Source organism: Dermacentor silvarum, chromosome 7 (genome assembly GCF_013339745.2).
Source record: "Dermacentor silvarum isolate Dsil-2018 chromosome 7, BIME_Dsil_1.4, whole genome shotgun sequence".
Taxonomy (NCBI): Eukaryota; Metazoa; Arthropoda; class Arachnida; order Ixodida; family Ixodidae; genus Dermacentor; species Dermacentor silvarum.
Genome location: NC_051160.1, coordinates 41,562,545 through 41,575,917, shown reverse-complemented (window position 1 = coordinate 41,575,917; position 13,373 = coordinate 41,562,545). Strand labels below are relative to the sequence as shown.

Below are 13,373 nucleotides of genomic sequence, written 5' to 3'. Positions count from 1 at the left end.
ACGATTAATCGAACTGCTTTAATCGATTAAACCGATTAAATTAAAGGTACACATCGATGACGATTAATCGTTTTGCGGCGTACTTTTAGTCGATTAATCGATTAATCGTTCATCGATATTACCATCCCTACCAGGACTCGCGTCTGTCATCTGCTAGAGTCTGGGTGGTGGCGTACGCGCGGATCCTACAACGTTTATGTTTGCTCGCTGTAGTCTATTATGCTATCAGCTTTCTGCAATTTCGCTTGTTTTTTGTATGCAAGAAATTGTAAAAATGAGTGAAAGTTGTGAAAACGCGCCAAATGGGCTCAACTACCTATTTCTCATCTGGTTTTCGGCCGACCTCGACTGCCTTCGGTTCTCTTAGTATCCATTCTGTAACTCTAATGGTCCATCGGTTATCCATCCTACCCTACATCCTACATGGCCTGCCCAGCTCCATTTCTTCCGCTTAATGTCAACTAGAATATCGGCTATCCCCGTTTGTTCTGTGATCCACACCGCTCTCTTCCTGTCTCTTAACGTTAGTCCTAAGATTTTTTGTTCCATTGCTCTTTGTGCGGTCCTTAACTTGTTCTCGAGCTTCGTTGTTAACCTCCAAGTATCTGCCCCATATGTTAGCACCGGTAGAATGCAATGATTGTACACTTTTCTTTTCAACGACAGTGGTAAGCTTCCAGTCAGGATTTGGCAATGCCTGCCGTACACTCTTAGCAAATACCGGCTTAAAACAACGCATATAGGGCGGAAAGTAGATCAAAATTTCGACGCTTATAACTGGCTCACTGTAAGCGGCCTACTGCGTATACGGCCTATTTTATGCGGCTCTTGCCTATGCGGCCTGCATTTAAACGGCCCATAGTAGGGCCGCTTGGTGGACGTCACGCATAACCCCAAATTTTTATGCGGTATTTCAGATCAAATCTGTCCGGCTTACTAAGCGGCTCAAATCTTATGCGGCTCAAAATTATGCGGCCCATTGGGTATTTTTTAAGAAAAAATTATTATTTAGAGACAGGTGCCGTCCATAGTGGTTTTGCGGGCTGTTTCATGGACATTGCATAGAACCACATTATACGAAATCGATAACACACAACACAAGCATGGCAACGCACATCACACAAACATGAGAACACTGGGAATCGAACCCGGGTACACCGCGTGAGAACCAAACACGCTAACTACTACTCCACATCACTATGCTGTCGTGGAGGACTTGCACAGCTATTTGTAGATACATTTGTGTTTCCGAGGCTGTCGTTTTATGTCGATCGTTCACCGTCGGCGATCGTGCGTGATATACACATAGTTTGTGTAGCTTTTACCGATGCTTAGGTGGTTGGTGACAGTAGATGTATTTAAATGAGTATCAGTATACGAATAGCGCTTTCAACAGCTGTCATGTGGGGCGGAAAGGCTAAATGGGGTAGGATTACGGAGCATGGGGGGCTGCACGAAAAGAAAAACTGCTTCGCCAGGCAAATGTAGTTCATTAATATTTTCTCTTCATTCGCTATGATGCGGCTGCAGTCACTGTTTAACCGGGAACTCGGCTTTGTCTGAGAAACTTTTAACCTCGTTCAGAAGGTTCAGTTAAAACTAATCCGTGCTGTTGCGCTGCTTTGACGGTATAACGACAATACGGCTCCGATATTCGGAGACGTCGAATAAGCGGGCGGGATATTACCGGCCCGTCTAAGTTTGCTGAACCGACAAATATTTCCATTCACCTCCGCTGGCCTCAACAGGGATGCCCTGTCCGAAAGACTGACATATATAGCTTTTGGTAGTATCAAGAAGAATGCTCTCGAACCGGTCTTATTATGCTGTTCCGTTGTAGTTAATGTTACTGCGGCGACGGTCGTTGAAAGTGAACGAATCAGCTGTTTGAAATTTCGCATAACAAGGCGGGATTTTGCCGGCGTGTCGAAGCTTACAACGGCTCCATTCTTACCCTTGCAAGTCGATGGCTTCGACGCAAAATGAACGTGGAATAACCGCAATTTGCCCATTGTATCTTGCGCTGCGTTTGTGTGATCAGCACCACGCAATGAGCACTCTTTGCTATCTGGAATGCAAGTGAATCTCCGTGTGCAAGACGAGCCGCATTCATGCACAAACTACTTTTAGTTATCTCAAAACAGAAAAAGAAAGCAGCGTGCAGACTGCAATGAAGTGCACGCGCTGTATTAAGTGGGCACGCACTATTGTGCTGTGTCCGGCAAAGGAAGGTGTGCCATGAAGTGGTTGCAAGCAGGTGAGATGGACTGCCCGCTAGCATACCTAATTATCACGAAGGAGAGATAGAATTGTGATTTAGGTGTCGTGCACATTAGATGAGTGCCTCTGCCTTCGTTATATCAACTGCACCCTATATGCACATTTATTAAAAGCACACGTTTTTCTCCTACAACGTTAAGTATGCTTTTTGCGGAATGCCCACTTCATTTGTGTACGCCATCTGAAAGCATGCTGTACATTATTGCAGACACGTACGTTCATGCAGACACAGACAAAGAACATATTTTTCAAAAGAGAATGATTTATTTACAACACAACAAAGTGAAAAGTGTGCAGCATAGTTTCACTGTAGGTTTTCAACACAGAATGGGGACTTATATACCCAGCTCTGACAGTAACAAATAAAAGCCACACTGCTACAGGAAATACAAAAGCAGATAGGCAGTGTTAGTGCCTGCAGCTTTTAAAATGTGAAACAAGCATAACGCATTAACTTGCACGTACTTCCTGCAGTTGCGACCAACTAGAGTTGGGCCTCTCAGTTTACCATTTTCTTGTTCATTAAAGAAAGTTTTGTTTATAACCAAAACTACATAAAATAGCAGATAACTACAACATGAGGAACAGAACACACATATGTACTAAACTTACTGTAAGGCCACATTTTCTATAGATAAGTTATCTAATGAGGAATTTAGACAGCTAAGTGCTCCCAGCTTTAATGAAAAATAGCTATCCATGACTAGAATGAAAAAAAGAAAGAATGAAAGCGCTGCATGAAAATGTACAAGGTGTGTTCAAAAAGAAACCAAACTTTTGAAATAGCACGCAAACCGGCAAAGAGCACGCTGCGGCTACTGAACGCATGTAGCAGCGGGTTTAGACAACAAACTGCCATTTACCGCGTTTTGCTCTGACCATTGGTTGGTGAGCTACTGCCGCCGAAGTGCGCACGTGTACACGCTGTTTGTTGGATTAGTGCCAAAGTAACAACGAAAGAGGATGTAGAAGAACGTGTGTGTGTGAAATTTTGCTACAAACTTGGCAAAATTTTCCCAGAGACATTTCAATTGCCCAACCAAGCATATGGGATAAACTGTATGAGTCGCACTCAGTGCTATGAGTAGTTTAAGCATTTTGAACAAGGCAGAATGTCGGTTGGTGACGATCCCAAGCCTGGACGACCTTCCACATTAACAGATGATGACCATGTCGAGAGAGTGCGTGCTGTGATTCGTGGAAATCGTCGTTTAGCTGTTTGAGAACTAGCTGACGAAGTGGGCATCAGCATAGGATCATGGCATCCTATTGTGAATGACAAACTTGAGATGCATCGTGTCAGTGCAAAATTCGTGCCGCGTTTGTTGACTGTCGATCAGAAACACCTGTGTTGAAATAAGCCGGGAACTGCATGCCACTGGCAGAGATAATGAAAACTTCTGTAACATCACAACAGGCAATGAGACGTGGGTTTATGGCTCTGATATTGAAACAAAAGTGCAGTCGTCGCAGTGGGTGGGCGAACAGTCTTCTCGTCCAAGAAAGCACGCAAGAGTCAGCAAAAAAATCAAGGTAATGGTGGTGGTTTCCGACTGGAAAGATATAGTCCATCAGGAATTTGTACCACGTGGTGAGAAACAAGGCGGTCTACCAAGGAATTCTAGCGCGTTTGTGGGATGCTGTGTCCAGTAGGAAGCCTGAATTGTGGGAAAGCCAGACTTAATTGTTGCAACATGACAATGACCTAGTTCACGCGTCTCTCCTTGTATGCGGCTATCTAGCAAAACATCACACTCTCGTGCCCCACCCACCGTACTTTCCAGACCTAGCCCAAGAAGCCTTTTTCCTGTTTCCCGAACTTAAAATCACGTTGAAAGGACGTCGTTTCCAACACATAAAAGAAATTTCAAGACAATGCGACACGAGACCTACGCGCCATCCCAGAAAAAGTGTTCCAGGAGGCTTTCAAAAAATGGATGAGATGATAGGAACAATGTATTGCCAGAAGAGGGGACTACTTTGAAGGGGCCATGCATAAAATGTTGTACAATAAGCAATAAAGATGTTAAAGCAAAAGTTTGGTTTCTTTTCGAACACACCTTGTACGTATTTGAATTGAAGAACTCTTTTGGGAGCCAAGCAACATAAAAAATCTTTTGTCTTGCGGAGCACACTCTGTATACATGCCGCAGTGGTTGGGTGAATGCAGAGAGATCCAAGTGAAGTTTTTTATGAATACATTGCTAACAAGAGAAAAAAACATTTTTAAATATGTGTTTCATTTTGACATAATTGCTCCGTCATCACAAACACATTAGATATCATTTATATATATTCAGAATTATTTGTCCTGATGACTCCTGGGCCTCCAGGTGACCGTCATACCTGGAAGGAAAAAGAAATGCCACTCAATGTTAGATGATTCCAAAAACTGCATCACCTTGGCCCTCTTAGGGCTATGTTTGTTCAATAGTTGTTCGAGGCCAATATAGTAGTGATATTGCAAGAAACAGATCTCAATGTTAACCATAAACTTCTGAGACTGCGAGATAATGATGCGAGGTCTTTTATTTGACTGCCCTCATTTTGGTGTGGCTTAAAAACCACACTTGACTGCACTGAATTGCATCTTGTTGGCGGAGAGAATAATTGTTCAGACTGTGTTGAACACCCTTGCATTGCCCTGCTACTTGACATGTGGGTTGTTGCTGTAGTGCACAGCATTGCATTGATGTGCACACATTCTCTTCCTTTCTATTTTAAATCTAGGCTCTCCTGTTGCCTTTCATTCCCTTTATACCCCTTCCTCAGCACATTCACTCGTATTTATGCCGGTGAACCTGCCTGTCTTCCTATCTTTCTACCTCCTTTCTCCAAGAGCACGTGTCAGCATTATAAAACTAGGTGTCCATGATTTACTACAGAAAGCTGAACATTCCATATCACACACTTCACATGTGAATAACTCATAAGAGATTGTGAACGACATGCGAATGTGTCTGACCTTTGAATTTACAGCATTGTATTTGAAATTTCACTGGCATTATTAGCACTAAAGTCCATCCCTAATTAATCTGAATATAATGAGTGCATACACAGTGTAAACAAAGTAATCAAGCCATGACAATAGACGCAAACACATAATGCTCTGGCAAGCAACTAAAGAGAGAAACATACATTCAGTTGCATTCTTCACGTTATGTACAAACACATTTCACATATACTTGGCCTCTTCGAAATCAACTCAATGTGCTTGGGCTTCTGGTTTATTTCACAGTCATATTTCCTCCCACTTGCAGGTAATTATTAATAGGCCCACATTGTCAGCTGGCTCTCAGGGGCACTCATTTATGTCCCTTACACTTACTGGAATTCAGTTGTACTTGCATTTACACTGGCCTAAACTCAGAGACTTACCACTGTTCTGAAATCAGCAGAAATTAGTGAGACGCTCTCGAATGTGTGTCTATCTCTAGTGATATTACAGCTCGTGTAAGTGCTTCAATGTTCTCCGCGTGCAAGAAATATTGTAAACACTTGTATCTTTCTGAGCCCCGCACCACTTTTGAGCTGGCAAAATATGAGTTTTTTCTTCGTGTGCTTCATCATAAGCATATATTTCCGCACTGCAGTGAACAGCCATTTGTGGCCTGATTTTCGCTTACCGGTGCGGTGGTCCACTCTAAAGTTCCAATGGAGAGCCCGGGGTTCTGCTTTCATGGGTGGCGTTCTTATTATTGTTGACGTCCCACTTTATTCCTGTATAGAAAAAAAAATTCAGTTAAGCGAGAATAAAAAGAAAATGAAGAAATTTGATAACTCGAGAAGCATAAGCTCATAAGAAAGGTCTTATTAAGGCCTATTTTGGGGCTAGTGCGTACTTCATAGTCGCAAATCAACACAATATAGCAATCACCACACAAAAGCAAAATGTCCAACTTGTAATGTTCTTTTGCTTCTTTCATAGTTTTTTTAGCTATGCATGCAGCGCTTTTATCTCACAAAATGATGTGTGGCAATATGGAACGACGCAAGTACTCAAAACCAGATTTTTCCGTCTGCTATAAAACTTGAATTTGCTACAATCGACGTGACATGTTGCGTTGTTGAAATTTTGCCAGTTGCATAGAACTTCGGCCCTTCGACAAGTAACGAGTGTACTGCTTATCTCCAAGTAATAATGTGGCAAATCCTGCGGCTAGTGCAAACCGTCACTTCGGAGCTGCTGCGTCGTCGGAGTTATTTGATTACGGTCGCGTCACGCAAGCTTCGTGCTAAATTGGGCTTTGAATTTTAGTAAACTGGACGCATTAAACAGGAAAGCCAGAAATCTACGCAAACCGACACACTACACAGAGGAAAGTGCGTAACACACCAGAAAAATTTTTTTCAAAATATAACCGTCGTTTGACGAACTGCAACTACGAAATGCAATGAATTAATCACGCAAAGCCCACGAAAGGAATTTTAAAAAAGGCACATTTCATGGTTAGAACGCTACACGCGATTACCAGCGCCGTTATAAAACGCAAGCCCTAACGAAAATTCGCGCATGAAGTTTCAACAAATGGACACCTGACTACGCAAGAAAAAAAAAATCGCCTGCAATCATACATTAGGGGAAAAACTAAACGGAGCTACGCCTGCAGTTATAACTACTTCACACACCAAAACTTATAAAAAGCGTGTTCGCATTATTACTACACGTTCAGATATTTAAATCACTGACATTCGTTATCTGCTGGCTCATAATAATGCAATGGTAGAAATCAAGCATTTAGTAAGCGTAGTGTAGAGGAAACAAAAATCGACCTACCAAATAGGCACAGGTTCGCAGCTCTACAGCACGCACTCCTGGGCCCGCCGATCCAGCGCACATGGCGGCCCGCCGCCGCTGATCGCCCGTGTGGCCGTCGTACTCACACGAGTTGTCGAAGTTGCACTGCTTTTTTGCAATTGCCGGTAACAACGGTGGATTTGAACATCACTGACATCACCGAGAGCGTTCACCGACGCGGCCAGATCACTTCACAACACGAACACAGTCGTATAACGTCGCCGGTACAAAGATATGACGATAATTACCGCCGAAAACAATCGCCTCGCACGCCGCCATACGCCATGTTCTCGCTCCCTCCCGGTCCGGTCGGCGCAGCCTTTCCTCCTCCTCCGCCATCAAAGCAAAGCGGAGGCGTCGACTTGTTTCTCTTCGTTCTCTCCTTTTGCATTTCGCTTTACTTTCTCCCTCAAAGCATAACCCTCACTGCTCCTTACAGCTTTTGCTTTGTAACGCTCTCTCAACGCTTCGGCGCGTTTTTTGCGCGCCAAATTTGCAAGGCTGCATATAAGCGTTGCGTCCGCTCGCGGCCGCATATAGCGGGCCTAGCCTGCCGCCGCAGCCATTGTCACGCATAATATTGCTCGAAAGTCCGTTTATATGCAGTACTTTACGCTGGAACGAAAATATACCGCATATGTGCCGGACATTATACGGTATTTGACTAAGAGTGTATGCACTCTAACCCAATTTTATTCTTCTGTGATTTTCTTTCTCGTGATCAGGGTCCCCTGTAAGTAATTGACCTAGATAAACGTACTCCTTTACAGGCTCTAGAGGCTGACTGGCGATCCTGAATTCTTGTTCCCTTGCCAGGCTATTGAACATTATCTTTGTCTTCTGCATATTCATCTTCAACTCAATTCTTACACTTTCTTGATTAAGGTCCCAAATCATTTGCTGTAATTCGTCTCCATTGTTGTTGAATAGGACAATGTCATCTGCAAACCGAAGGTTGCTGAGATATTCGCCGTGGATGAATGACAGAGCTCGGTTCAGCACGTCGCGAAGTTTAAGGCATGGTTGTAAACCCTGGAGCGCTGGTTCAGGGAAATAATCGCATCAACGTTAAATATGTGATCCAGGGTTTGCATTATAATTATGATCGATGGTTAATGCTATAATTATTATAATAAATGCATATATGTACAGATTCTGTTTCACTACGGTTTCCGCAGAAGACTGCCAGTGAAAATAGACCCGAACGCATTCTTCCTTTTTTCAGCAGACACTCGCCTCTCTTTCAAAACGTATTCTCTCTTTTCTGTTCCTTGCTTCGCACCTTCTCTCCACGTTTCTTCCCTCTGGCACTCGTCTGATCTCACCTTGTAGTTTCCCTCTCCCTCCGTTATATGTATTCCGTCTCTAAACTGTGCTATTGCTAGATTGTTGCTCATTATGTACATGTTTATCCCGTTTTCCTTTCTTTTTATCGCATGTACCTTTTGTTCGTACGTAGTGGCTTTACCTTTCTACCTTTAATTTTGTTTTCGTGTCTCTGTGTGCCATTTATTTGGCTGGAGCTGGTTCTTCGACGCATAAAAGAATGTGCGGCCCAACACCCTGTGGAGATGATTGATCAGCGAAGCTGAATGCCCCGGCCACGGTCTTTATCTTAAGATTTATCACGTGGGTATATTAAAGGTTTTCTCAGCTGTGCTATGCAATTATACATCACATTACGCGCCCCTTTAATGCCGAGCAATGAAGACACGGACACGTCTGGCGTTGGCGGTACGGCACCGTTCTTCGTACGCGAGCTGCCTCGGGAGAACGCCCGACACGTGGCTGTACCAATGCGATGGCGGAGAGAGAAGGGTGCGCACGCGCACCGCCGCCAGAGAGGAACGACGTCAACAACTGCGCAGCCAATTGCGCGCTAGACATTCCCTCTCCACTTGCTCCCTCACATTTGGCGCGTGCGCACTCCCCGCAGGCTGGGCTACGTCACACCCACGCTGCGAAAGAACCAGCCGTTCCCTTGCCTCTTGCTCCCTCAGACTTCGCGCGTGTCATCTCCACGCCGAGGCTGCGAGGGTGTATGTACGTCACCAACACGTGCTACTCCTACCTGAAAGATCAAGACATTCCCTCTCCTCTTGCTTCTAAGACCTCTAGAACTCAGTTCTTCTTTTTCGCGCGTGCGCACTGGTTCCTGCGGAGGGTCCTCCTGGCCACGGACAGACGTTTTCCCTCGTCATATACAGCTTCGCTGTAATAGGAATAGATTAAGTGCATGATCTATCATTATTTCATCATTTCGAATAACTCGCACGGTCCTTACACAGGAGTCGTTCGAGTGCTGCGGCGTGACCGAGGCGCGGTTCCGCGACTGGGACCACAACATTTACTTCAACTGCTCCAAGTCGAACCCGAGCTCCGAGCGCTGCTCCGTACCGTCATCGTGCTGCCGGCCCCATGTCCTCAGAAACATGACCACGGAAGAGAAGGCGGAGTGGGATCAAGACCCGGAGGAACGCCTCAAGCGACGATTTTGTGGCCGGGGGGTCCTGAATGTCAGCGAGCAGGAAGCGTGGAAAAAGGTGAGCGAGCCGACACTTGGCAACATTGGGCGCGTGAGAGCAGGCGGCAAAGCTATTCACTCCTTCTTTAGAGTGGTGGACAGATGATGCGTAATAAATGCACAATAGGTTCCTAAGACCTCTTGTATATATGAAATTTCCCATTGTTTTCGATCCTTCTGAAAGGTAACTATGAAGGGCGTATGCAACATTAGAGACACTGGTGACATGTTCTCCACGAATACTACATCACGTAAGGTGTACGCGGGACTGTAAGAAAGTTTTAATCGTATTCCTGAAGCCAGTTTTCGAGAAAGTAACCACTAATTTTCATGGAAGCCGTTACGTCGCCACATACGTCAAAAAGCAGTCGGGGAATGCGATTCGAACACCGCGAATTCACACAAAGTCCAGGTCGTAGCGTCTGTGCCAATAAGCCATACGATGTTGCATCTTAATATCTGTGTTTATACGAAGAAAGCTTTTTGTACGATGTGAAAAATGAAGGAATAGTTACTTTGTCTACGTACACGGAGATTATGCTTCTGGCATCTGTAAGCGTCATGTAACCCCCCCAAAATTATTACACGTTTGTCACATATGAGTCGTAGTACCTATAGGCGACATGTAAACACCAAAAATAAGTTGTTTTAACGTTTGTAGCATATCAGTCAGTAATAAGAACGGATTTCAAAAATTATTATGCCTGTGAGCTGTCTTGAAGACTATAGAATATAGGATAAACTTTAAGCCACCCCATGCGTGGCTTCCTGTCGTACGAAGATCAGACACTTGCTCTAGGGGCAGTTGGGGCGATGGAATGAGGAAGAAGGAATGATATTGATGGAACGACAAAAGCTTATAACGGCGATGGCATAACAAAAATGACATTTCGGTTCTTAAATTATGAGGATGCTATAGTGACGACAACGTGACGTCGACGACATGAGGTCAATGAGATGATGACGATGCTGTGACTGCAACTGTATGACGACAGCCGGATGAAGAAGCGAGAATGACGAGGATAGCACGACCAAGCAAGCATGGTGATGGCGGTATAATAACTAATGCACGATAGCGTCTGCATGACGACAACTCAATCACGACGATGGCATTACAATGATTGCATAATCACGATGAAATGATGAGAGCTTCATTACGATAGAATGGCGAACAAGGAATCACGTCGTTCGATCGGCGTAGGTGATGTGATGACGATGCAATGACGAAAATGGGCTGACTATACAGATGTGATGACGATGAGACTGCGTGACGACGATATGACGGCGTATGCACGACGACGACTGTATGAAGACGATGGCAAGATAACGTGAACCCAATGGGACGACGACGAGTGTATGATGACAATGGCGTGATGACTATTGTATCGAGAAACTTGTATGACGACGATGGTTTGATGACCACGGCATGATGAAAGTCGGATGACGTAGCAAGTCGGATGGCACGACCAGGACGGCATCGCGAAGACTGTCAGAAAGTGGAGTCATGATAGCGACTCATGACTACGGCATGACAAGGGCGCTATAATCACGATTGAATGACGAAAGTATGATCAAAATACAATGAAGAAAAATTGACATCGAAGGAACGACGAAGGCAGTATGGTGGCGATACTCGAGTAATGACAGTGATAAAACGACAGGTTTACGACGACGACATGAGGATGTCTGTGTGACGGCGATGGCGTTATGACTACGGCATGACGATGGTCGGATGACAAAGCTGGAATGACGACGATGCTATGAATGCGACAGCATTATGACCCGGAACGTATACCTAGTAACCCAAGCCATTTCGACCAGTGGGTTGGAGTGGAAAGCGTGATGACAGCACGACGAGAGTGACAATACGAAGGTGGAATTGACGACGGTTGAACGCCCACAGCGGCAACACTATGGCGGTGTGACAAGAAATGCACGACGACGAAGAAATCACGAGTGTCGCATGACAAAGCTGGAATGACGGCAATGCAAAGACCACGAATACATCACGACCACGATCGCATACTTATTGGTCCAAGCTATTAGATATCTTGAACGACTGGGTAGGGGTAGATGGAGTTACGACGACGGCATGGTGAGTGCAAGATCACGAGGCTGAGGTGAGTGCCAAAAACAGCCACACGATTGTGCAGATCATATTGCAAAGCAATATTCACGAACGCAACCACATCTGTACATAGGGAAGGACCCGCTGGACACGACACAGCGGTTCAGCGGCGAAGGTATCCTGCCGCTATGTCCGAAGTCCCGGGTCCTATTACCGTTTTCCCTGGAAAATCAGTTCCGCAGAAATTTCGAAGGAGGAGTACGCTTCACGCAAGGGAATAGTCGGGCATTCTAAATAACCAGGTTTATATATTACTGAACGAAAGACCTATTCGAAAACACACCAAGAGAATCTGAAGATTAAGGGGAAGCGAAATAAGAGTAGAATGCGATAGCGTTATCGGGACCAGTTCGCATCGCATCGTTCGCATCCGTCAAGTAGGCTTCTTTCGCTGCAACACTGAATGTGGGAAAGCCAGCTTAAAAAGACCAAGCTTACACGGATCCCCTTAAAGTCGGCTTCACTTTTAAACAGAAATGCATTGCTGAGAAGGCGTTATTCCAGGGGCAATATAAGTGGTCTTATATTAAAATGTGAAGGCCCTAGCACCCTTTTTATGATTTTACTAATTGTTTGTTATTTCCCCCAAGCGCGCAGGTCTGGTAGAAATGTTTGAGTTTCTTCGTAGATGAATTATGTTTTCTCGTACATTCAAATTAAAATCCGACGCAGAATGGTAAACAATCTGACGGCGAATCCGACGCCGAATGGTAAAGTCGTACTTTACCATTTTTCTGACGGAATTTCACTGTGAGAAATTCAATTTTTGTTTATCAGAACGTTGCACCACGTGGAGGGCCTGCGTGGTCGGGGTGGTTGGTATGATTTTCTCCGCCACCGACGCCGACATCGCACACCGACGCCGGTCGCCGACGCCGGATTTTCTGCGACACGAGGCCCTTAATGCTATCGCGTATATAACAATAATAAGAATTTATGGGTTCTTCTGTGCCAAAAAATTATGCGTAGCTCTGCAGACACCAGAGACCAGCGTAGCCGGGGAAAGCCTAGTAAAGTAGTGGCAAACCAGACACTTAGTCTTAACTTTTGCTCGGCTTCCCCCACCTCGGCGTCGCCGTGTTTGCGATAGCAGAGCCACGCATAATAGACCTCTGCTGGGGTACGTCACACCGCACCGGCGACGTCACAGCGTGACGTCACCGGCGCACGTGCGGTGACCCTGGTTGGCAAAAAACAGCCGCCACCGGATTTCTGCGTGGTGCAGTCGCGCAGAAGTTGGTGTAGGTGGGCGCCACGTGGACGCGTGTTCTTATTTATTTTATTTCTTTTTTATTTTTACGTGAACTTCCACAATTCTCTCGGGAGCCATATTAGCAGTAATGTGTGTCGGAGAACATCGGCGCGTGGTAAACGGCGTGATGAAAATGTGGCGACGCTGGGCCTTTTTTTACTTGCTAACATGAACCACGTGGTGGTGGTCGGTGATGGATTGTGCGATGAAGAATGTGGGCATTTCCATGGAATTGTGCCACGCTTGTTGTGGAAAAGTGTGCGGCGAAAACAGCGACGATATCTCATCTCTGCGTAGGGAAACGGACTACATTAGGTGTGTGTGTGTGCGTGAGGTGCACTATGCGATTAGCAATACATCTCGCTTACGAGACTGTGGACGCATGTTGCGT

General features: G+C 45.2%; 1 long non-coding RNA gene across 1 annotated transcript; it reads right to left on the bottom strand.

Moving 5' to 3' along the window:
- Positions 1-3,340: 3,340 nt before the first annotated feature.
- LOC125946715 (uncharacterized) lies at positions 3,341-7,351 on the bottom strand. The gene is made up of 3 exons (XR_007467804.1): positions 7,058-7,351; positions 5,907-6,000; positions 3,341-4,626 (listed from the first exon to the last, which is right to left on the bottom strand). It is a non-coding gene; the product is annotated as an uncharacterized LOC125946715 (long non-coding RNA).
- Between the last annotated feature and the right edge of the window lie 6,022 nt (positions 7,352-13,373).